Source organism: Panulirus ornatus, chromosome 18, assembly GCF_036320965.1.
Source record: "Panulirus ornatus isolate Po-2019 chromosome 18, ASM3632096v1, whole genome shotgun sequence".
NCBI lineage: Eukaryota > Metazoa > Arthropoda > Malacostraca > Decapoda > Palinuridae > Panulirus > Panulirus ornatus.
This window is the reverse complement of record NC_092241.1, coordinates 54,712,917-54,737,550: the sequence shown is the minus strand read 5'-3', so window position 1 is coordinate 54,737,550 and position 24,634 is coordinate 54,712,917. Positions and strand designations below refer to the sequence as shown.

The window sequence follows — 24,634 nt, the reverse complement described above, 5'->3', positions numbered from 1 at the left end:
AGTTAATGGGCCTATGGTCGGTAATTGCCCAAAATTCAATGGGCTTAAGGTTAAGCAATGCTGTTTAATAGAACCTGGTCTGTTAACTGACTCTATTAATCTCTAATGGGACAAAGATTATTATCAAATAATGTTAATGGGAACGGGGACATCATCTAATACCTTTTTAAAGGACTATAGACGAATTCTGTCAAAGAAAAGTAGGGCTTGTCGTCTAAGACCGTCTAACAGCACCAGGGACATGAACTTAGTCTAATGGGACTACCTCTATTGAATAACACCTGCGCACGTCATCACGTTCACCGGGACCTAGATATAAACAAACACATTTCAGTGGAACCCGGAGCAAGCAGTGATATCACTCGTGGGTGGGGAGGGAGTATGTCAGCATCGAACGCACTTCAGTGGCACCAGGAACACGCAGGAGAATCATTCACATGGACCAGGGGAAGTAGGTGTAAACAAAGCAAAGTGACAGTCCCGCGTAGGCCAAGGACCTGTCAGTTAGGACCTGTATCTGAGGACCAGGTCCCCATGGATGATGACCCCTCGTGGACCGAGGACATGCATGCCGGTTGAGGGCCATGTCTCGGGCCATGGGCACTCCCTGGTATGCCGAGGGCCATATCCTCGAACACGGACGCCTTTGGGAAAATTCAATACGAGTCACAAGCCAAGAGCTGCTGCGATCGCACACATCCCTCCCTCCCTCCCTCTCTCCCTCTTCTTCTTCGGGTCTGTCCGGTTCCTCTTGGTGTTCCCTCCCGACACATGATCACAATCGGTCACGACTACTTCACCTCACCCAGGTCACGTGAGTGGTGGAGGACATGCCTTACTTCCCCTCCCACCCACGTCTGTGGCACTCCCCTTCCTCCTCCAACGCTCCGTGCTACGATGGTGTAGAAATTCCTCGTATATTCCGTCTACCAACTCATTTCTCCATGACTTTCCTATCTCCATGTGAGTCTACGAGATTTCTCCCGAAGCTATTTCGTCCGTAATTGTATCCGCCAGTCATCTTTGCTTCAACACCTCCAGGGCAGGAGCGTCTTAAGAGATACCCTCACCAACTCAATCGTTCCTTCACTGTTATCAATATACATCTTCAGCTGCTCCTTACAGGGTCAATATACATCTACAGCTGCTCCTTACAGGGTCAATATACATCTACAGCTGCTCCTTACAGGGTCAATATACATCTACTGCTGTTCCTTACAGGGTCAATATACATCTACAGCTGCTCCTTACAGGGGTCAATATACATCTACTCTGGGTTACTATTCCTTACAAGGTTGTAAACCAGCAGGACCAATGTATATACTTCCTTCCAATGCTAATTTCATCCATTATGTACAGTTTTACTGCGATATCCACTGAAATTTCCTGAAACTGAAAGCTATCGCCAATTAAAGGAGATGTCACCTCCCCCTCCTCCTCACAATCTCCCACCTCATTAATCTCTCTCTCTCTCTCTCTCTCTCTCTCTCTCTCTCTCTCTCTCTCTCTCTCTCTCTCTCTCTCTCTCTCTCCTCGCCAGTGTGTGTGTACACACACCTCGGGGTTGATGACGCTAAACTTTAGCTCTTTTTTTCCGTGAGATTTGTCTCAGCCATTCCCACAATATCGGTCTCGTATCCTCTCATATGGTCTTCCAACTCCAGATTCCTTCCATCTGCCACCAGCTCGTCTGCATTCATCTGCCACCAGCACGTCTGTATTCATCTGCCACCAGCTCGTCTGTATTCATCTGCCACCAGCTCGTCTGTATTCATCTGCCACCAGCACGTCTGCATTCATCTGCCACCAGCTCGTCTGCATTCATCTGCCACCAGCACGTCTGTATTCATCTGCAACCAGCTCGTCTGTATTCATCTGCCACCAGCTCGTCTGCATTCATCTGCCACCAGCACGTCTGCATTCATCTGCCACCAGCTCGTCTGTATTCATCTGCCACCAGCTCGTCTGTATTCATCCGCCACCAGCACGTCTGCATTCATCTGCCACCAGCTCGTCTGCATTCATCTGCCACCAGCACGTCTGTATTCATCTGCAACCAGCTCGTCTGTATTCATCTGCCACCAGCTCGTCTGTATTCATCTGCCACCAGCTCGTCTGTATTCATCTGCCACCAGCTCGTCTGTATTCATCTGCCACCAGCTCGTCTGTATTCATCTGCCACCAGCTCGTCTGTATTCATCTGCCACCAGCTCGTCTGTATTCATCTGCCACCAGCTTGTCTGTATTCATCTGCCACCAGCTCGTCTGTATTCATCTGCCACCAGCTCGTCTGTATTCATCTGCCACCAGCTCGTCTGTATTCATCTGCCACCAGCTTGTCTGTATTCATCTGCCACCAGCTCGTCTGTATTCATCTGCCACCAGCTCGTCTGTATTCATCTGCCACCAGCTCGTCTGTATTCATCTGCCACCAGCTCGTCTGTATTCATCTGCCACCAGCTTGTCTGTATTCATCTGCCACCAGCTCGTCTGTATTCATCTGCCACCAGCTCGTCTGTATTCATCTGCCACCAGCTCGTCTGTATTCATCTGCCACCAGCTTGTCTGTATTCATCTGCCACCAGCTCGTCTGCATTCATCTGCCACCAGCACGTCTGTATTCATCTGCCACCAGCTCGTCTGTATTCATCTGCCACCAGCTCGTCTGTATTCATCTGCCACCAGCTCGTCTGTATTCATCTGCCACCAGCTCGTCTGTATTCATCTGCCACCAGCTCGTCTGTATTCATCTGCCACCAGCTCGTCTGTATTCATCTGCCACCAGCTCGTCTGTATTCATCTGCCACCAGCTCGTCTGTATTCATCTGCCACTAGCTCGTCTGTATTCATCTGCCACCAGCTCGTCTGTATTCATCTGCCACCAGCTCGTCTGCATTCATCTGCCACCAGCTCGTCTGTATTCATCTGCCACCAGCTCGTCTGTATTCATCTGCCACCAGCTCGTCTGTATTCATCTGCCACCAGCTCGTCTGTATTCATCTGCCACCAGCTCGTCTGTATTCGTGTAACAGAGGAACTTACAACCTCAGGCACTTGCTAGTATAAGTACTCCCGACCGTCCTGAGTTTAAGAAGTGGGCGAGCACTTGACTAACCACCCTTCTCCTCTGTCCTGTGGCTCCTCTGGGAGATGCCTTCGTGGAGGACATCTCTCCCCAATCCTCCTTTCTTTTTTTCAATCTCGTTACACTAAAGTGTTATTCAGTCTGTCCATTTCCTCTCACACTCTCCATCATTGGCCATGTTTCTTTCTGTCCACTTCCTCTTGTCCTCTCCCTCATGGGCCATGTCTCTCTAAGTGTTATTTTCTATGTAAAAGTTATTTTACAACAATGAATATCCTCATTTCAAGAACACTGGTTGGCATCTTCAACCCTCACTTAAAGAATTCTATAGTATTTCCCGTATCCAGTTCCTCACTAAACACCCCGGCATCATCACTCATTTCAATTTCATTCGTAATATAATTACATTAAGTAAATGCATTTCCTGTCTCATTTTCCCTTTTTTTTTCTATCAAGACTTACCATCGCTTCTTGTTGAATTCAAAGACAGACAGGCTGCCGTGGGGTTAAGCAACTCAATGTAGAATGACTATGATGAGTCGTCTTCTTCCTGTCTTGTCTAACAGCACCGTAACTGCTTGGTTTGTATAAGCAGAGATAATGGCTACATCATGGATTCCCATGTGACCATGAACAACGGTAGTTCTCCTTTCTTTTGCCCTTTTGGGTCAAAATTACGGGGGACATAATCAACCTTAGATACATGACGAAGGCTACGAAACTGCCCAGTTTCAAACATTCAAACATTTTCAACTCCCGTCTTCAATGCTCTTTCACTCCTCACAGTGTTTCACTATACTCCGAGATAGATAGATAGATAGGCTCGACTGCCAATACAATATACATTACCTTCTTTGCGTGTGTGTGTGTGAGTGTGTGTGTGTTTGCGTATGGTTGAGGATACATCATAAGGGGGTAGGGGGGTTAATGCTTGATTGGGACAACTCCAGCTGGGTGGGCGATGTTTATAGTTTTAACCCCCACTCCATCAAATCCCTCCCACCCCCACCTAATCCCTCCCACCCCAAACCAATCCCTCCCACCCCAAACCAATCCCTCCCACCCCAACCCTATTTTACCATGTCTTAATATATCACCTGAACTGCCATTTTTATCATTGATATGTTTTACTCTTAGAGGACACCTGGGGCCCCTATATATCTAACTCAATCTATCTATCTATATATATTACTCCCCCCTCGTCTCCCTCCATAAAATGCGAGTCTCGAGAGAATAATTTTACGAATGATCACTCCAGCTCTGGCAGCAGCTGCTGCTGCCAGAGCTGGAGACACTGTGTGTGTGTGTGTGTGTGTGTGTGTGTGTGTGTGTGTGTGTGTGTGTGTGTGTGTGTGTGTGTGTGTGTCCGCCCACGCCCGCCCGCGCGCGCGGAAGAAATAGACAAAACGGACGAGTTGCTTCCGTCGGTAAAATGCAAATCATTTCAAATTTCGGCGATTTACTGAAGTCTTGTTTTTCCCCGGACATCAACACCAGCAATATGCTCTACACACAGCGCAACACGCAGCTCCTGACTTGTGGCCCATTTGCTACACCCGCTCAGAGGCGGAGATGACAGAACGCAGTGTATATCAACCAGAGAGAGAGAGAGAGAGAGAGAGAGAGAGAGAGAGAGAGAGAGAGAGAGAGAGAGAATTCTTCAGGCCCTCAAGAACTTCCCGTTGGCCGCTGGTAAAGAAATATTGGCTATTACGCGTCGGCCCGCTAAACTTCCCGCCATCGCTAACATTTATTTTCTTTTTTTTGTTCTCGTCAGTGTCGCCAAGTGTAACTTGCTTTGTTTCTCTTCTTCTTCTTCTTTCTTACAGGCTTCGTAAATCGGGACACCACAACGGACATAAGGAAGTTGTTTGAGGCAGATCATGATGCGAGATATCACAGGCTTTGTAGAAGAAATGCCTTTCCGTGTGTGTGCTCAAGGAGTGTAGCAGCGTTGCTGGGCATTGCTACCAATGTCAGCGACTTGTAGCAGTGGCCATATGTATATATATATAGGTGTTCTGACAAACTCCTTTGGGTCATACGTTTTCTAATATGTTAGAAATAACATCAACTCCATGCGTTTTCTCTTTTCAATGTGATGTAAAGGAATTTGAAACCATTTAGCACTGTAACTCCTTTAGCTTCCGTAGCTGTAAGTGACTCACCTATTACGCTACCATCAGCTATAAACATATATGGCCATTTCCCGATTGAAGACTCGTATCTTGAGTGATTGTCTAACGTTTAAGGTCACAATAATAAATTTCTTAATCGAGAGGTGATTATATTAAGACAGGTCCATTATCTACTCCAGCTGGAAGTTCTACGGTCATCCCTGGAACACAACTGGAAGTTCTACAGTCATCCCTGGAACACAGCTGGAAGCTCTTCAGTCCCCCCTTCAACACAGCTGGAAGTTCTACGGTCATCCCTGGAACACAACTGGAAGTTCTACAGTCATCCCTGGAACACAGCTGGAAGCTCTTCAGTCATCCCTGGAACACAGCTGGAAGCTCTACACTCATCCCTGGAACACAGTTGGAAGCTCCTCAGTCATCCCTGGAACACAGCTGGAAGCTCTTCAGCCATCCCTGGAACACGGCTGGAAGCCCTTCAGTCATCTCTGGAACACAGCTGAAAGCTCTTCAGTCATCCCTGGAACGCAGCTGGAAGCTCTTCAGTCATCCCTGGAGCACAGCCCAGACGGAATCAATGTTTAGAACAAAGACGTTATAAGAGAACTGATCATCTCACGACGATGATGCTTTCTGGACACCTGAGAATGGTACAGGTAGCCTCGTCCAGGAGAATGACGCCATTCTTACTGTGAAGGTCGAATATATTTGCTGTTTAAAGCATGAGAAGATGGACATGGTCGCTATCTACGAAAGAATGTGTGTTTACCTTTCACCTGGTAGGGGCAGTCAGGTGCCATCACTAATGGTAAGGTTCATTAACCTCATTAAACCTGTCGTTCATGTCCCTGGACATGAACATCCCTGGGAGACTCATTAGGCCTGTCAGTGAGGGCCATGTCCCCGGACATGGACACCCCTGGTAGGCTCATTTAGGCCTGTCAGTGAGGGCCATGTCCCCGGACATGTACACCCCTGGTAGGCTCATTAGGCCTGTCAGTGAGGGCCATGTCCCCGGACATGTACACCCCTGGTGGGCTCATTAGGCCTGTCAGTGAGGGCCATGTCCCCGGACATGGACACCCCTGGTAGGCTCATTAGGCCTGTCAGTGAGGGCCATGTCCCCGGACATGTACACCCCTGGTAGGCTCATTAGGCCTGTCAGTGAGGGCCATGTCCCCGGACATGTACACCCCTGGTAGGCTCATTAGGCCTGTCAGTGAGGGCCATGTCCCCGGACATGGACACCTATGAGGAAACTCCAGCCGAACTACAAGCTGTCGGCTGGCTAACTCTGTCGCAGCCGTGGTCGTTAAGTTGGTGGCCCATCCATCCCCGGGATGCGTGGCCTGGGCAGCCTACAAGCCGTGTAGCCATGTCACGAACTCTGCCCTGACCAGTAGTGGATAAGGACCAGCACTTCTACTAGACGTCGTGTGCACTACATATTTTCCTCATACTTTTCTGTTTCCATATTTTCTCTTTCCAGTATGAGCACTGACGCTCCACTTTTATTGGCAGGTTCAGGCAGGTCATTTTCGTATGGCTTTCCAATGATTCAAAACAGATGATGGGACTTCTGCTCACAAAACTGTCAATATTTGATACCGCGACCTCTGTACCAACCAATTACTACCCTATATTTGCTGTATATATATATATATATATATATATATATATATATATATATATATATATATATATATATATATATATATAAACTTTTCCATACTTCTTTTCCTAATGAGGAATCATTAGGAACAGACGAATTGAGACTTTGGTGACCAATATTCTCACTTGGCTTTTTCTGTTCGTATTCTAGGAAAATATGATTCAGGAGGGAAAGATAGCCATCCCCCTAGCTTTCCGCCTCTCACAATCGCCTTCAACATTTAGAAAATACTCGGGTTCTATTCTTTTTCCTTAACCTCCAGGAATACAAGTTTACCTAATTCTCTTTCCTGGTCTTATGCAATGTTTTCCACTGTACTCCGTGCATCGCAAAAGCGACCACTTTTTATGCCTGTTACACTTCCCTGATGTGGCCATCTTGACCCCTGGAGCTTCATGAGAGGCCGGGGGTTCTCTCTGACCCCCTCGAGACCAGGTGGTATGTACGTGTGATTACCTATCTGTGCTGATAATGGGGGATGGCATTCTACACTCGTGGGGACCTATCTCTTGACCTGTGTGTGTGTGTGTGTGTGTGTATATGTGTGTGTGTGTGTGTGTGTGTGTGTGTGTGTGTGTGTGTGTGTGTGTGTGTGTGTGTGTGTGTTGTGTGTGTGTTGTGTGTGGTTGCTGATGTCATCAATGATATAACTTCATTAAAAATGCAGCACAAAATTTTGTCCAAAAAAAAAAAAAGCCAAAGAAAAAAAAAACGAAATCTAAGATTCATGTTCTCATGACTTGCCTGCGTGTGATAAAGGTCACATTTCTTCTAATCATACATCGAGTTAAGGTATCAGTTCACCTTTAACCTCTTCTCGCATGTGACATCAACGTAGGTTATATAACATACCGTTCCAACAGACAATAGACACGAGCCAACTGCTAATAAAGGATTGACAACGCCCTTGTCTTAATAGAACGTCCATTAGCTAAATCTATGTCAACATTGCACTTGGGCCATTTATCTCTCTTTCACATCAACTCAGGGGCTATTGACATGACCTCATCCCTGACTGTGAGGCGTGAAGACCCTATTCAAACAAGGCGGAAGCCTCCTATTTACAAAGCTGTAATTTCGACCTTAGGGCCTCTAATTGCTCAGACTCATTTGCTCCTACGACCATGGTCGTACGAGACTTAAGCGGATCACTTATGCATAAGGACATGCTGGAGTAGGTACATTATAACCTTCCCTAGTCAGTCTATACGAAATATGGGGACAGTCTGTTGCTAAATACCCCAGGAATGGCTTATGTACCCTCCCAACACGAAAGCAGAGAGAGAGACATTCGAATGTCAGTACGGATAGTGATACTAAGTTAATACAAACACGAAAGCAGAGAGAGAGAGAGAGAGAGAGAGAGATAGAGAGAGAGAGAGAGAGATTCGAATGTCAGTAAGTCTAGTGATGTTAACTAAGTTAATGCAAGCTAATACAGTACGGATAGTGATGTTAACTAAGTTGATACAAACACGAAAACAGAGAGAGAGAGAGAGAGAGAGAGAGAGAGAGAGAGAGAGAGAGAGAGAGAGAGAGAGAGAGAGAGAGAGAGAGAGAGATTCGAATGTCAGTAAGTCTAGTGATGTTAACTAAGTTAATACAAGCTAAGGAACAAGTTGAAATTATCATGATTAGTATAATTCCTTTGCTACAGATTTCTATAAAAACTGAAGATAGTCTTATCAGTTATCTTTATGAATGTATATACTAGTGTAACACATCAGTTTAACTCTTGTTTTAGAGAAAATACTGCAGTGAAACCCTCGTTTATTTTACATTTACAATGGAATTAAATCAATCCTTTAAAGTAATCGGGAAATATGGAGGGGGAAGAAAGTAATTTTAGTACTTTGAGGTCGTGTGATAATTCCTCTTACCAGTTATGCCTGAGATGGACTCCCTGCTGTCCAATGCATTCGACCAGACATGTATAAGGTAGAGATAGAACGCTCCGTAGAACTTCGACCAGACATGTATCAAGTAGAGGTAGAAGGCTTAGTACAGCTTCGACCAGACATGTAACAGGTAGAGTCAGAATGCTCCGCACAGCTTCGACCAGACATGTATCAGGTAGAGGTTGAAGGCTTGGTACAGCTTCGACCAGACACGTATCAGGACTTCGTAAATTCGGGCCCATCGCAGTACTTTACTACATGATCGTACATCATCAGTACACTCCATCATAACCGACTCGGTGTACACACGTACAGGGTAGCACTATGTTCCCATAGTTTCCTTGTGGAGACCAGCTACCCGAGGATTAGCCGTTACGATACCTCTCATTATTCTTGAACAGGGACACTGGAATTCTCTTCTTTCTTTCGTCTTTCCCCTCTTCCCGTAAGCTTCCCACTAACCACTATGAAGAGCCGGATATGTAAACATATACGGGGTTCAAACTGAAACATATGCGAGGTTCAAATTCAAACATCTGAGGGGTTCAAACTGAAACACCTGAGGGGTTCGAATTGAAACACATGATGCGTTAAAGTTGAAACACATCAGGGGTTCCAACTGAAACTAAAGAGTTCAAAGTGAAACACCGGGGGCGTTCAAAGTGAAACACCGGGGGCGTTCAAAGTGAAACGATGGAGGCGTTCAAACCGATACTCATTACTTTTTCTATGCCATTTTCTTTAAATAACTTCATCATTTTACCTTCTCAACTGATGATGTGGCTTCACTTAGGTGCATCATAGTTTTGCCTTTGTTCTACCAGCCACCAAGATACGAAACACCAAGACCATATAATGTGATTATTACACGAAAGTGCACTTGGGAAATTATCGTGTTTCATTTTCCCAGTGGACTCACAAGAATATATATATATACATATATATATACATATATATATATATATATATATATATATATATATATATATATATATATATATATATATAGATATAGATATACTGTAGAAATTTTCTTGTAGATGTGCACAAGATTACGAAGACGTAGACGTAATCCCATCTATCTCAACTCAATTTCCTTCTGTAACATTCCAGGTCTTGAGGGCTTCAGAACGCGAGAGAAAACTTTGAAAACTTCTCTTAAAAAAGGTGTGGACAATGGCCAGTCAGCTGCTTGCATTTAGGCTGGCTGGTGCCTGGGGCATTCAGAAGGAGCAAGCAAGGCTTTTGGACAACACATTGCATTTGCTAAGGGTCATTCTCCTCACAGATAAATGCCATAAGAGGCACTGATATCATAAGTAAATTACATGCACAAAAAAGTATCCTACAGGTGAGTTATATGCTCACAAAAAAAGTATCCTACGTGAATTACATTCACAAAAATGTATCCTACAGGTGAATTATATGCACAAAAAAAATATCTTCCAGGTGAATTATACGCAATGAAGACAAAAAAAGAGTCTCCAGCAGGACGGAAAATACGAAGTAATTTCAGTTGATATTTTGAGCAACCCAAAATTCAATTTCACGGAACATTTCTCCTGTGATCGCTTTGACCAAGTCTATTCCACCACGCGAATACGAGGAGCCAGAGATGTGGTTAGTGTGGGAGCGGCAGGAAATCCGACATTATTGTATGACCTACTTAGGATCATAGCTGGTCACAGGAGGTCTTTCAGTTAGCCACGGTCCCACCTACCAGCGACGTCGAGTCCACGAGCTCCTCTCTCTCTCTCTCTCTCTCTCTCTCTCTCTCTCTCTCTCTCTCTCTCTCTCTCTCTCTCTCTCTCGTGAAGCAAACTGCGTATTGCTGCCTTGAACCAGCGTCCGTAACCTTGCCCCCCCTCCCCTCCCCCCCTAACAATTCCCTTTTGTAAGAAGAGCTTTGATCAAATTAGATTCCCGGAATGCATTTACTTAAAAGCCTTGTGAGAAGCGACGCTCTCATTCGAGATGCTCATATGCTGTACCTACTTTTATCTGCTACAGCTCATGACACGGCCATTCTGGTGAGCAAGAGAAGCGATGCATCTGCAGAGGACCAGAAGAAGGGGCCGACTCTCCAGCCCCTTCCTCTGGTCTTCTCGGCCGACAGAGCAGTCATAGATAGTGTGTGTATTGAGTTAAATATATGGCAATGCGGGGAGCCCCCTGTGTATTCACTTCGTATGTCCGTAGTATTGCCAGGAGCTTCGACTACTGTCTACAGAAGACAGTATCTATGTTCGGTGCAGCCTTGGGTTCCAGAGGCAACTGAGATCATTTTAGATAACAGAGTGGGGATCTTAAGAAGACTGAAGAATAAAAAGCAATATCGTTAATGCCTACGATGCCCTTTTTACAAGGCGTTCAAACTTTACGAATTTATTACATTTCTTTCAGGGCTTTACCATCTATCTATAGTGACAGATTCAGGGTATATACGACTAAACTGAAGCCTCCATCTACAGCTGACTCCTAATGGGTTCAAGCAATCGTCCCTCGTATACTATAGAGCATTGGAACTCCAAGTGCCTTACAGGTCGCCAATCCAACTCTCTTGTCTCCCACTGCAGTCTCTAGGGACCTGGCGTCTGAAAAGCTGCCAGAAGAATCAATACGTATGATTCCAATTTCATTCCCCGTAGCCGGAGATAACTCAGCGGATCTTTAAGCCAGGCCCACTTCCCAGCCTCTGGTATGAACCAACAGTAAGGCAGACGGTCTCAGCCATGCTAGTCCAGACTACTGCTCACATAAGGAAAGCCCAATTATATGTTTCAAGGGCATCCCACTAGGAGAACTTCAGATATGCTGTCCTAAACTATTCGCTTGTTACTCCTACTGACCCACACGCTCTGGGTACGGGTATATAGGCCTTCTTCACCTTGCCGCTCTTTTCTAATTCGAGTTATCAGTGTATCTGCAGCAAGAGGAGTGGCTAGCCCGTATGGCCGATACGCAGTGAAGTACGAGTTCTATCGTCGGACGGTGAGCCAGGCAGAAGAAGATCAACGACGTTTCTAAGAGGTTTGGATTCTACGAACCGTCCAATGGAGAGAAGGCTTTCACACACCTCAGCCCATTGGGCCCTTGAAGCGGCGGACGGACAGCTTAAATTCCGTATTACCTGGAAGACGGACCGGCAATTGGTGAGGGGGACTGCATACGTGCATCCCTCTTGGCAGACAGGGATTTGGAGAGGAGCTCAGAAAATCAAAAGCGGTTCTCCAGGTTTCAAGGATGATCAAAGGGACTTCCAAGACATTCAGCGCTTGGAATCAAATGCCTCGTTGTTCCAACAGGTTTGGAAATTGGTGTTGGATCTCTGTGTGTTGGGGGGGAGGAGGGAGGGGGAAGGGGTGAATGCCCTTCATTTCCGGCTAAATGAATTTTCAAGGAAGGGAGAGAGAGAGAGAGAGAGAGAGAGAGAGAGAGAGAGCAGCAGCAGTCAGCTTTCTGATTCAGCGCCTTAGGACAGCCATCCAGCTCGGGAATGGACGAAACATAACCAGCTCACGTCCCCTCACAGGGGAACAAGAAAGAAAATAACAGCATATACTTTGAGTCTATCAAGTACTCAAAGTGACTATCGTTAATAAAGTAGAAGCGAAAAAAGAGAAAAAAAAGGCGAGAAAAGTGAAGAAAACATTTCATACATTCATCCCAATTTTTTTTTTTTTCTTGACCAATATTCTATTTTGGTCCTTGAGTCTCTGGGTCCGGTATGGAATCCAACCCTAAGATGTTACCTAAGGTGGGTTGGATACTTGGGCTTTAAACCCATCGACAACCACGGTCATTAAGGTCATCAAGTGTCAAGTTATAACTACCAGTTCAAAGACCATGGTTACGTAAACCTCATTCACGTCTTCGAGACAATTGTGGTATTGTTTACATACTCACAGAGTGTACGGAACCTGTTACCCCTACACGGATTATACTCATAATACCCTCCTGAGAGCGGGATTCGAACCGCTACCATCTATGTAAGCTCCATAGCCTAGTCATCAAGTCCCCAGCTCCCACATCAACGGTAGAAGTTCGAATCCTGCTGTCTAGAGGGCATCATATGAACTACTACGAAAGTGTGCGATCATTGCACTATACTCGTATGTATTCGGTGCTTGTTACACTTGTCCAACTTTTCAGTGCTGGTTCACGTTCCCTCAACAAAGACATGACTTTGGTTCATCCCACTCCCGAGAGCTGATTGTGTCTATGCTCCCGTCATAATGTGAACCACGTAATACTTGGCAAGCAACTGAGTTAGCCATTGATAACCCCGAAGATGTTGGGCCTTTGTGATGTTTATTTCTTTCCTTACGCGGCTAAACTTTGGAACACTCCCTCCTCATGTCTTTCCACTTCCTCCAGACCTCCTAGTCAATCTACTTTCTCCCAATCGATAATTTTTTTTTACCTAGCTTCTCTCTAGGTTTGATTTAATCAAGGCCTGACCTCGAAGAGCCGTCTCGTCAATGACCAAAACCTACAACATATAGATAGAAAAAAAACACCCCCCACACAGTCGAAACTGGCGAGTGTGTTGTATAAAGAGACACACACACACACACACACAGGTTCAGGCACAGCGGTGTGAGGGACACATACCGGGGACGTGGAACGGAAAACATTCATGGGAAATTAAAACGTGACGAACTGCCACACAAAATGACAGGGGAAATATTTGACAGCGTTGATGAAACAGGGGAAATGTACCCATTTAATTGTCTGCATCTGTCAATCTATCTGCATATTGGTAACAACTATCAATCTATCCATCAATATATATATATATATATATAGAGATAGATATATCTTATTTATATATATATATCTTATTCATATTCGTCATTTCTCCCGCCAGCGAGGTAGCGCAAAGAACAGAGGACTGAGCCTTAGAGGGAATATCCCTCACTTGGAGGGGTAGGATTTCCAGCCCCTCCCACCGCTCCCTCCCCTTTTAGTCGCCTTCTACGACACGCAGGGAATACGTGGGAAGTATTCTTTCTTTCCTATCCCCTATATATATATATATATATATATATATATATATATATATATATATATATATATATATATATATATATATTTTTTTTTTTTTTTTTGCTTTGTCGCTGTCTCCCGCGTTTGCGAGGTAGCGCAAGGAAACAGACGAAAGAAATGGCCCAACCCACCCCCATACACATGTATATACATACATGTCCACACACGCAAATACACATACCTACACAGCTTTCCATGGTTTACCCCAGACGCTTCACATGCCCTGATTCAATCCACTGACAGCACGTCAACCCCGGTATACCACATCGATCCAATTCACTCTATTCCTTGCCCTCCTTTCACCCTCCTGCATGTTCAGGCCCCGATCACACAAAATCTTTTTCACTCCATCTTTCCACCTCCAATTTGGCCTCCCACTTCTCGTTCCCTCCACCTCCGACACATATATCCTCTTGGTCAATCTTTCCTCACTCATTCTCTCCATGTGCCCAAACCATTTCAAAACACCCTCTCCTGCTCTCTCAACCACGCTCTTTTTATTTCCACAAATCTCTCTTACCCTTACGTTACTTACTCGATCAAACCACCTCACACCACACATTGTCCTCAAACATCTCATTTCCAGCACATCCACCCTCCTGCGCACAACTCTATTCTTCTTTCACACACTTTACCAAACTCAGTCACCAGCTTCTGCAGATTCTCACATGAATCAGCCACCAGCGCTGTATCATCAGCGAACAACAACTGACTCACTTCCCAAGCTCTCTCATCCACAACAGACTTCATACTTGTCCCTCTTTCCAAAACTCTTGCATTCACCTCCCTAACAACCCCATCCATAAACAAATTAAACAACCATGGAGACATCACACACCCCTGCCGCAAACCTACATTCACTGAGAACCAATCACTTTCCTCTCTTCCTGCACGTACACATGCCTTACATCCTCGATAAAAACTTTTCACTGCTTTTAACAACTTGCCTCCCTCACCATATATTCTTAATACCTTCCACAGAGCATCTCTATCAACTCTATCATATGCCTTCTCCAGATCCATATATATATATATATATATATATATATATATATATATATATATATATATATATATATATATATATATATATATATATATTCTTTTTTTTCTTTTAAACTATTCGCCATTTCCCGCGTTAGCGAGGTAGCGTTAGGAACAGAGGACTGGGCCTTTTTTGGAATATCCTCACCTGGCCCCCTCTGTTCCTTCTTTTGGAAAATTAAAAAAAAAAAAAACGAGAGGGGAGGATTTCCAGCCCCCCGCTCCCTCCCCTTTTAGTCGCCTTCTACGACACGCAGGGAATACGTGGGAAGTATTCTTAATCCCCTATCCCCAGGGATATATATATATATATATATATATATATATATATATATATATATATATATATATATATATATATATATATTACACATGACAGCTAGAGAAATGAGTGTGAACGACTGTGGCCTTGGTTGTCTTTTCCTAGTGCTACCTCGCTCGCATGCGGGGAGAGAGGTGCCATATCACGTGTGGCGGGGTGGCGACGAGAATGAATGAAGGCAGCAAAAATGAATATGTATATGTGTATATATGTATATGTCTGTCTATGTACATATACGCATACGTTGAAATGTATAGGTATGTGTATGTGCGTGCGTGGACGTGTAAGTATATACATGTGTATGTGGGTGGGTTGGGCCATTCTTTCGTCTGTTTCCTTGCGCTACCTCGCTAACGCTGGAGACAGTGACTAAGTTTAATAATGAATAGATAAATGAAACATATATATATCGCTACAGAAACCCCATGAAAGGGGTCCGGGGTTGTGTATCAAAAAGTGAAGTTATATAAAAACATATCCTTCCTAAAAGTTAAACCTTTTAACCCCCAAAAATATGGGAAAAGTTTCCTTAGCTATTCGTCAGCGCTGAGGTACGTAGCTGGGTTACCTTGCTCTCCTGAATACGTGTCGTCTCCAGCACAAGAATTCCGGGTTTATGGGACGGACTAATGAATTTCACAGAAAATGATAGGTCAGTTGGGTATAAAGTCCGTCGTCAATTCATTCAATTAGCTTCTACTAAGCATTTGGTCACACACACACACACACACACACACACACACACACACACACACACACGATATTTATTATATCTACCATGCTTGATCCCCGTTTCCCGCGTCAGCGAGGTAGCGCCAGGAAACAGACGAAGAATGGCCCATGCACTCGCATACACATTGATTATATATACATAATATCTCTATCAGACACTTTCTTTGAACTCTCTCTCTCTCTCTCTCTCTCTCTCTCTCTCTCTCTCTCTCTCTCTCTCTCTCTCTCCAAAACACGTCTCTATGGCCAGGATGACCCCGGAAAAATAAGAGAAAAAAAAATATGAAATTTATTACCCTCAAAATTCTTCTCTCGCAGCTGCTGCTGCAAAGTCCAGCGGTTGGGTATGATATCCTGATCCACTTCTGATGAAAGATTCCTCCTACTCCTCCTCCTAAAGGTCTGGTTTCAAACTCAGTCCAAAAAGAAAAAAAAAAATTAGAAAAAAGAGAAAAAGGTAAAAATATTTCATTTATATTCAAACAGACTGGAACTGCTTGATGAATAGATGAAAAAAAAAAGTGTGTAACTCCACCGCTTTGGCTATAGTCTCTCTCTCTCTCTCTCTCTCTCTCTCTCTCTCTCTCTCTCTCTCTCTCTCTCTCATCTAGCGTTCATTTAAATACCCTCCTGCTAACGGGAGTGGGGGCAAATTCACCATGAAATTCCCTTCCCCCCCAGCCCCAAAAGTTAAATTCCGCCCACTGCCTATTATATGGAATAGGATGTGTTATCTACCCTATTTCGCGTCGCATTTCCATCAACCGTGATAAAGAAAAGGGGTTAAAAAGAAGCCACCGCCCCCCCAACCAAAGCTCTGCATATAACAGTTACAAGAGAAGATGAACAATAAATTCCCTCACTTTGTTATAGACGGGGAAGAAGACGTCCAATTAGGTCTCCCCGTCTCGCGTGAACATTTTTTTCGCCGTTCATGGAGAACAATGCGACATTCTTTAAGCCGTTTCATCCCCTTTCCCGTTCTCATTGTCGTGATAAGAGAGAGAGAGAGAGAGAGAGGACTCTTTTAAAGTCTCCTGATGTTTCGTATATGATCCCCAAACTGTTTCCCCATCTCCAGGGGATGGGTGGGAATGGGATGGGTTGGATATTTGTGTGTGATGGCCTCATAAGGGTAAGGGCTTTGAGCAAGCCAGCAACATTATGTGGTCATCTTCGTTACCCTCTCGTCTCAAAAATCACTATTATTATTATTATTATTATTATTATTATTATTATTATTATTATTATTATTATTATCATTATTATCAATTATTATTATTTATCAACACCGTTACACATCTCTCCATCATCATTTACTCCATCAATCACCCATCTACTCCATCACCAATTTACGTGAGGATCGGGCAGGGGCGGGACAGGGTAGAAGGACAGAAATACAGGTAGATCGATAGACGGGTAGATAGATAAACAGAGAGGTGATAGACTGACAGAACGCATTTGCCATTTCAACGCTCCTCTGTGTACAGATGGAGAGGGACACGAAGCTGCAGGTGGAGATACACCAACCTATCAACGAGGACAAGAACAGGCGATGGTATTTTTACCATGAGAGAGGGGAGAGAGAGAGAAAGAGAGAGAGAGAGAGAGAGAGAGAGAGAGAGAGAGAGAGAGAGAGAGAGAGAGAGAGTTACATAGACGCACAGGCCACACAGACCCAAGGTCCGAGCGAGTTGGTCTGCTGGCCTTAACGCTATAACACTATTGAGAGAGAGAGAGAGAGAGAGAGAGAGAGAGAGAGAGAGAGAGAGAGAGAGAGAGAGAGAGAGAGAGATGGTGGTGGGTCACTAAAAAAAACAAAAACAAAGAAGGACGTCTGACTACTTCTTTTCTCTATTTCATTTAAAAACTTACTTTAACCACTTGAAACAGACGCGTCTGCAACAGTCACATCTTTGAGGTTCGGTCCAGCTCAGTGAGTGCCACTTGGGATAAAAGACTTCCAGACTATCGTAAAACCTAACCCTCTCTCCTCCTCGAGACTTCAAAGGAATATAATCCCTTTTCCCTTCCATTAACTCTCCAGTAAGTGCACGTGAGGGTGATAATGGCTCCTTGATCCTTATTCTTTTTAACTCTCCTTACAGAGTTTATTCTCTTGTCCCTTCAAGAACAATTAGATTAAATCGTATCGAGACATGAAAGACTCAAGGGATATATATATATATATATATATATATATATATATATATATATATATATATATATATATATATATATATATATATATTTCTTATTGTACTCGATCGCCGTTTCCCGCATCAGCGAGATAGCGTCTTGAAACAGACGAAGAATTGCCCATCCACTCATATACACATATACATACATAAACGTCCATACACGCACATATACATATCAACATATACATATACACATATACATACATACATCCACATATACATATATACACCTGTACATGTTCATACTTGCTGGCCTTTCGACAGGATGGATTCGAACTTGTACCATTTATATGGGATCTGTGTACGCTAAAAATACGCAATGGAGCCTAGTTCCACCTCCAACACAATTGGTACAGGTTCGAATCCTTCCTGTCTGCGGGCACTATGTGTTCAGTGGAAGTGTACACTCAGTGCACTATGTTCGTGCATATATATATATATATATATATATATATATATATATATATATATATATATATATATATATATATATATGCAATTGAGTGGGAGATGTATAAAAGAAAGAGACAGGAGGTCAAGAGAAAGGTGCAAGAGGTGAAAAAAAGGGCAAATGAGAGTTGGGGTGAGAGAGTATCATTAAATTTTAGGGAGAATAAAAAGATGTTCTGGAAGGAGGTAAATAAAGTGCGCAAGACAAGGGAGCAAATGGGAACTTCAGTGAAGGGCGCAAATGGGGAGGTGATAACAAGTAGTGGTGATGTGAGAAGGAGATGGAGTGAGTATTTTGAAGGTTTATTGAATGTGTTTGATGATAGAGTGGCAGATATAGGGTGTTTTGGTCGAGGTGGTGTGCAAAGTGAGAGGGTTAGGGAAAATGATTTGGTAAACAGAGAAGAGGTAGTGAAAGCTTTGCGGAAGATGAAAGCCGGCAAGGCAGCAGGTTTGGATGGTATTGCAGTGGAATTTATTAAAAAAGGGGGTGACTGTATTGTTGACTGGTTGGTAAGGTTATTTAATGTATGTATGACTCATGGTGAGGTGCCTGAGGATTGGCGGAATGCGTGCATAGTGCCATTGTACAAAGGCAAAGGGGATAAGAGTGAGTGCTCAAATTACAGAGGTATAAGTTTGTTGAGTATTCCTGGTAAATTATATGGGAGGGTATTGATTGAGAGGGTGAAGGCATGTACAGAGCATCAGATTGGGGAAGAGCAGTGTGGTTTCAGAAGTGGTAGAGGATGTGTGGATCAGGTGTTTGCTTTGAAGAATGTATGTGAGAAATACTTAGAAAAGCAAATGGATTTGTATGTAGCATTTATGGATCTGGAGAAGGCATATGATAGAGTTGATAGAGATGCTCTGTGGAAGGTATTAAGAATATATGGTGTGGGAGGAAAGTTGTTAGAAGCAGTGAAAAGTTTTTATCGAGGATGTAAGGCATGTGTACGTGTAGGAAGAGAGGAAAGTGATTGGTTCTCAGTGAATGTAGGTTTGCGGCAGGGGTGTGTGATGTCTCCATGGTTGTTTAATTTGTTTATGGATGGGGTTGTTAGGGAGGTAAATGCAAGAGTTTTGGAAAGAGGGGCAAGTATGAAGTCTGTTGGGGATGAGAGAGCTTGGGAAGTGAGTCAGTTGTTGTTCGCTAATGATACAGCGCTGGTGGCTGATTCATGTGAGAAACTGCAGAAGCTGGTGACTGAGTTTGGAAAAGTGTGTGGAAGAAGAAAGTTAAGAGTAAATGTGAATAAGAGCAAGGTTATTAGGTACAGTAGGGTTGAGGGTCAAGTCAGTTGGGAGGTGAGTTTGAATGGAGAAAAACTGGAGGAAGTGAAGTGTTTTAGATATCTGGGAGTGGATCTGGCAGCGGATGGAACCATGGAAGCGGAGGTGGATCATAGGGTGGGGGAGGGGGCGAAAATCCTGGGGGCCTTGAAGAATGTGTGGAAGTCGAGAACATTATCTCGGAAAGCAAAAATGGGTATGTTTGAAGGAATAGTGGTTCCAACAATGTTGTATGGTTGCGAGGCGTGGGCTATGGATAGAGTTGTGCGCAGGAGGATGGATGTGCTGGAAGTGAGATGTTTGAGGACAATGTGTGGTGTGAGGTGGTTTGATCGAGTGAGCAACGTAAGGGTAAGAGAGATGTGTGGAAATAAAAAGAGCGTGGTTGAGAGAGCAGAAGAGGGTGTTTTGAAGTGGTTTGGGCATATGGAGAGGATGAGTGAGGAAAGATTGACCAAGAGGATATATGTGTCGGAGGTGGAGGGAACAAGGAGAAGAGGGAGACCAAATTGGAGGTGGAAAGATGGAGTGAAAAAGATTTTGTGTGATCGGGGCCTGAACATGCAGGAGGGTGAAAGGAGGGCAAGGAATAGAGTGAATTGGAGCGATGTGGTATACCGGGGTTGACGTGCTGTCAGTGGATTGAATCAAGGCATGTGAAGCGTCTGGGGTAAACCATGGAAAGCTGTGTAGGTATGTATATTTGCGTGTGTGGGCGTATGTATATACATGTGTATGGGGGGGGTTGGGCCATTTCTTTCGTCTGTTTCCTTGCGCTACCTCGCAAACGCGGGAGACAGCGACAAAGTATAATAAAAAAAAAAAAATATATATATATATATATATATATATATATGTGTGTGTGTGTGTGTGTGTGTGTGTGTGTGTGTGTGTGTGTAAAATGCATAAGGATCGACCAGTTAATCGAGGATTAGCCATTATAATACCATTACCTTCCCTCGTACTAAGAAAACTGTCGAACTCTCTCTCTCTCTCTCTCTCTCTCTCTCTCTCTCTCTCTCTCTCTCTCTCTCTCTCTCTCTCTCTCTCTCGTCCTGTACAGCCAACACATCCACTTCAAGGGAGATCAGGTTTACAAATACATGACGACCTATGATTAATCTCCCTGGCATTCATCCACTCGATAACCTCATCATTTCTAACCTCTTCTTCAAACCCGTTTTGGCCTTGACGCGTTCGTCCTATATACCGGCTACTAGAAATATATGAAGACACACACACACACACACACACACACACACACACACACACACCGCACCATTATATACACCAGTACACATATACCACCGAGGGAAATTTCTTCTATAGCTAATGGCCTAAGTCTATAAGGTCTCGTTCCTTCAAGTTCTCGAGGGACGAGCTTAAATCTTTGATGAGGAGGAGGCCACAGTACCTGTCACAGATTTCGGAGCAGATCCGCTGGCTAGCGAGGTCTCCAGGAGGATAAAAGCGATCGAGTTCCTTACAAAATTCTCAATTACCTTCCACATTACGCGAGGAAGAGGTTCCATTCAGCCTTCGGGGACCGAGGGAGGGAGGGAATATAATCTTCCTCTGTCAACTTATGAAATAAGAAGGTCGTCCCAGTGAAGGGAGGCGTTTGTCTCGTGGTAAACACAAGAGAGAAACTGGCAGTTTACAGCTAACGGGCTGGGTGTTTGGGGGGGTAAACGTGGCCGAAGGTCAATTACGACAGCTACACTGAGGTCAGGGTAGAAAACAACCCATATCCATACTCAAGTCTCCATGAGGAGAAGAGGGAAATAAGTGGATACATACAGCAAAAAACAGATATCATGAGAGAAATTAAGAAATCTATGGAGTTTCATCCCATTAGATCAATTCTACATATGGAAATAAATTGAAAAATAAAATCACAGACGTGATCAATCGGATCAGGTAATGATAAATAATCACTTATCAAATGATAATTATTGATCACTTACCAGCGTAAGGAGAGGGTAGTGTGGCGAGATGAGCGAGCGGGAGCAATACACCTCCGAATACCTGTAGGAAACAAAGAAAGGTTGGTTAGTGTGCATGGTCCCAGGGGAGGTTAAGTGAGAGATAAGGCGAGTCGCGTTATACTATGAAGGAGAGATAGAAATACGAAGAGATAGCACGTGAGATAGACAGACAGAGAGATAGATAGATAGACAGATAGACATATATAGACAGGTGGATAGATACATAGATGAATAGAGATAGATAGATAGATAGATGAGAGAGAGAGAGAGAGAGAGAGAGAGAGAGAGAGAGAGAGAGAGAGAGAGAGAGAGAGAGAGAGAGAGAGAGAGAGAGAGAGTGTCAGCTGCCTCTCCAGCTTCGCCCAGCGCCATCTGCCTGCCTGCTCCATTATCACGGGATCCAACCTTCCAATCCCAGCTGTGCAGAGAACCATTATATATATATATATATATATATATATATATATATATATATATATATATATATAATTCCAGCCTCACAGAGGTGCCATAGGTCGCCACAGCACCTGCATCGGGCAGTCGTCTGCTACCAGCGGAACAGTGAGAGTCAGTACGTCAACGTGTGCTTTACAGACGGCCAGACTCAAGTCCACTTAGCTCGTCAAGATGTTCTGGTCGTGGAAGGAGTGTTGTTGAAGGCCAAGTCATCAACACAAAAAAAAAAGGCAGGAAGTAAGAGGCAGAAATGATAAAACAAAAATAGATTGAAGAATAGTCTGTGAATTTCTAAGGAGGGAGGGGAAACCTATTCTCTATCTTTAATCAGGAAATGATCATTGTTTCTGTGAGACTTGTGATCGTATAGGGTTCCAAAGGTGAGCGGTGTGAGGAAAGAAATAGACATGACAACCTTCCTTCACTTCTTGACTTGCCCAAGCGACAGATAATGGCCATACGATCCACCTCCTCGCCCAGTACTGTCTAGGGCATATAATGGTGGAAGCGAGCAAGCACTCAAGGTACCGGGACTTTTCTCTGCAAAATATAGGAAGAGAAGCAAAACCAGCGAGTAGGAAAAGTGAGCTAAAGTTTTGACGTCAAATTAGAGAAGTTGCTGAGCCGGATTATGATCGAATCGACTCGACCAAGCGTTTACGTGGTGGTGCTTAAAGCCATCAGAGACACGAGAGCGGTACTCGACACAAGGTCGAATCACTCCTTTGTAGTGCCATTGTTGCTGGTGTAGGATGAGACAAGATCTCCAGCCACCGTTGACAAGTCTCTGTTGCAACGGGAGCTGGGAATCGCTACATCGTCAAGATGGGGATGGTTGAAAAAGGCCAAGAGGAGGTCAGGAAAGAGACGCTGGGATGAAATCGCTTCCCGCAGGTCACAGGGGAATCCCAGCTGGGATATACCCCGGGCGAGAGGGAATGAGCCAGCTGCTGTGATAGTATGACGGAGATCATAACATCAACAATCGAGACGAAATATATATATATATATATATATATATATATATATATATATATATATATATATATATATATATATATATATATATATTCCTATGAGTCCACGAGGAAAATGAAACAGGATAAGTTCCCAAGTGCACTTTCGTGTAATAATCACATCATCAGGGGAGACACACAAGAGAGAAATATAACAGTCAGTTGATATACAACGAAAAGGCATAGCTAGGACGCCATTTGGTAAACAAGTGACTACCCAAATGTAGGACGGGTGCGTGTGTGTATATATATATATATATATATATATATATATATATATATATATATATATATATATATATATATATATATACATTATTCCAGTATCCTAAAGAAGAGTGAAGATGTCTGTTACGGAATGTCTACATCTAACGTCATTGCCACAGATGCACCTACCATGTCCACATAAGAGGAATCACTTCTCCTGCATCATTACTCACCTGTCCCCAGACGTGATGCCCCTCACCACGGCATCGCGCACATCCTGCTGCTTCCCGAGAGAGAGAGAGAGAGAGAGAGAGAGAGAGAGAGAGAGAGAGAGAGAGAGAGAGAGAGAGAGAGAGAGAGAGAATGTTACCCCAACACCACCTCAGGCCGCCACCTGCCCCACCACCAACAGGCCGGTGTGTCACAGGGTGATGGACAGCAGCGGCTACAGACGTCATAAGAAGCCAGCTGGCACGTACCCCAGTGTGGTAGTACGCCAGCTGGCACGTACCCTAGCGTGGTAGTACGCCAGCTGTATTCCTAGGGTCACACAAGGTCTGCTGCTCCTTCAGTAACCCCCCCGCCCCCACACACACACAGCCTGTTACTCATCCAGCACCACACAGACAGCCATCTGGTCGCATGACACAGACAGCCATCTGGTCGCATGACACAGACAGCCATCTGGTCGCATGACACAGACAGCCAGCTGCTCGCATGATACGGACAGCCAGCTGCTCCTCCAGCATGACAAAGACAGCCAGCAGCTCCTCCGGAGCCACACAGAAACAGTCAGCTGTTCCTCCAGACTCGCACAGAGAGCCAGATGCTCCTTCAGCACCACACAGACTGTCTGTTACTCCATCATCATCATCACACACACACACACACACACACACACACACACACACACACACACACAGAGCCAGCTGCTGCCTCAGCATCTCAGACAATCAACTTTACTCACAGAAGATCTTTTCTTCATTCTTTCCCCACAACATTTCTGCGTTAAATTCTTTCTTCGTCCTGTTCTTCTTCTTTCAATCCTGCTTTCGTGAGGAGGCCTTCCATCTGTCGTGACTT

The 24,634-nt window shown here is 44.3% G+C and overlaps 1 protein-coding gene across 3 annotated transcripts in view; it reads right to left on the bottom strand.

Moving 5' to 3' along the window:
* Nucleotides 1-24,634, bottom strand: part of LOC139755110 (GTP-binding protein Di-Ras2) — a 358,074-nt gene that overhangs the window by 203,582 nt on the left and 129,858 nt on the right. For all 3 annotated transcript variants that reach the window (XM_071673245.1, XM_071673247.1, XM_071673246.1), the window contains one exon: nt 21,852-21,912. The gene's annotated coding sequence lies outside the window, so the exon portion shown is untranslated. The remainder of the gene's footprint in view (nt 1-21,851; nt 21,913-24,634) is intronic.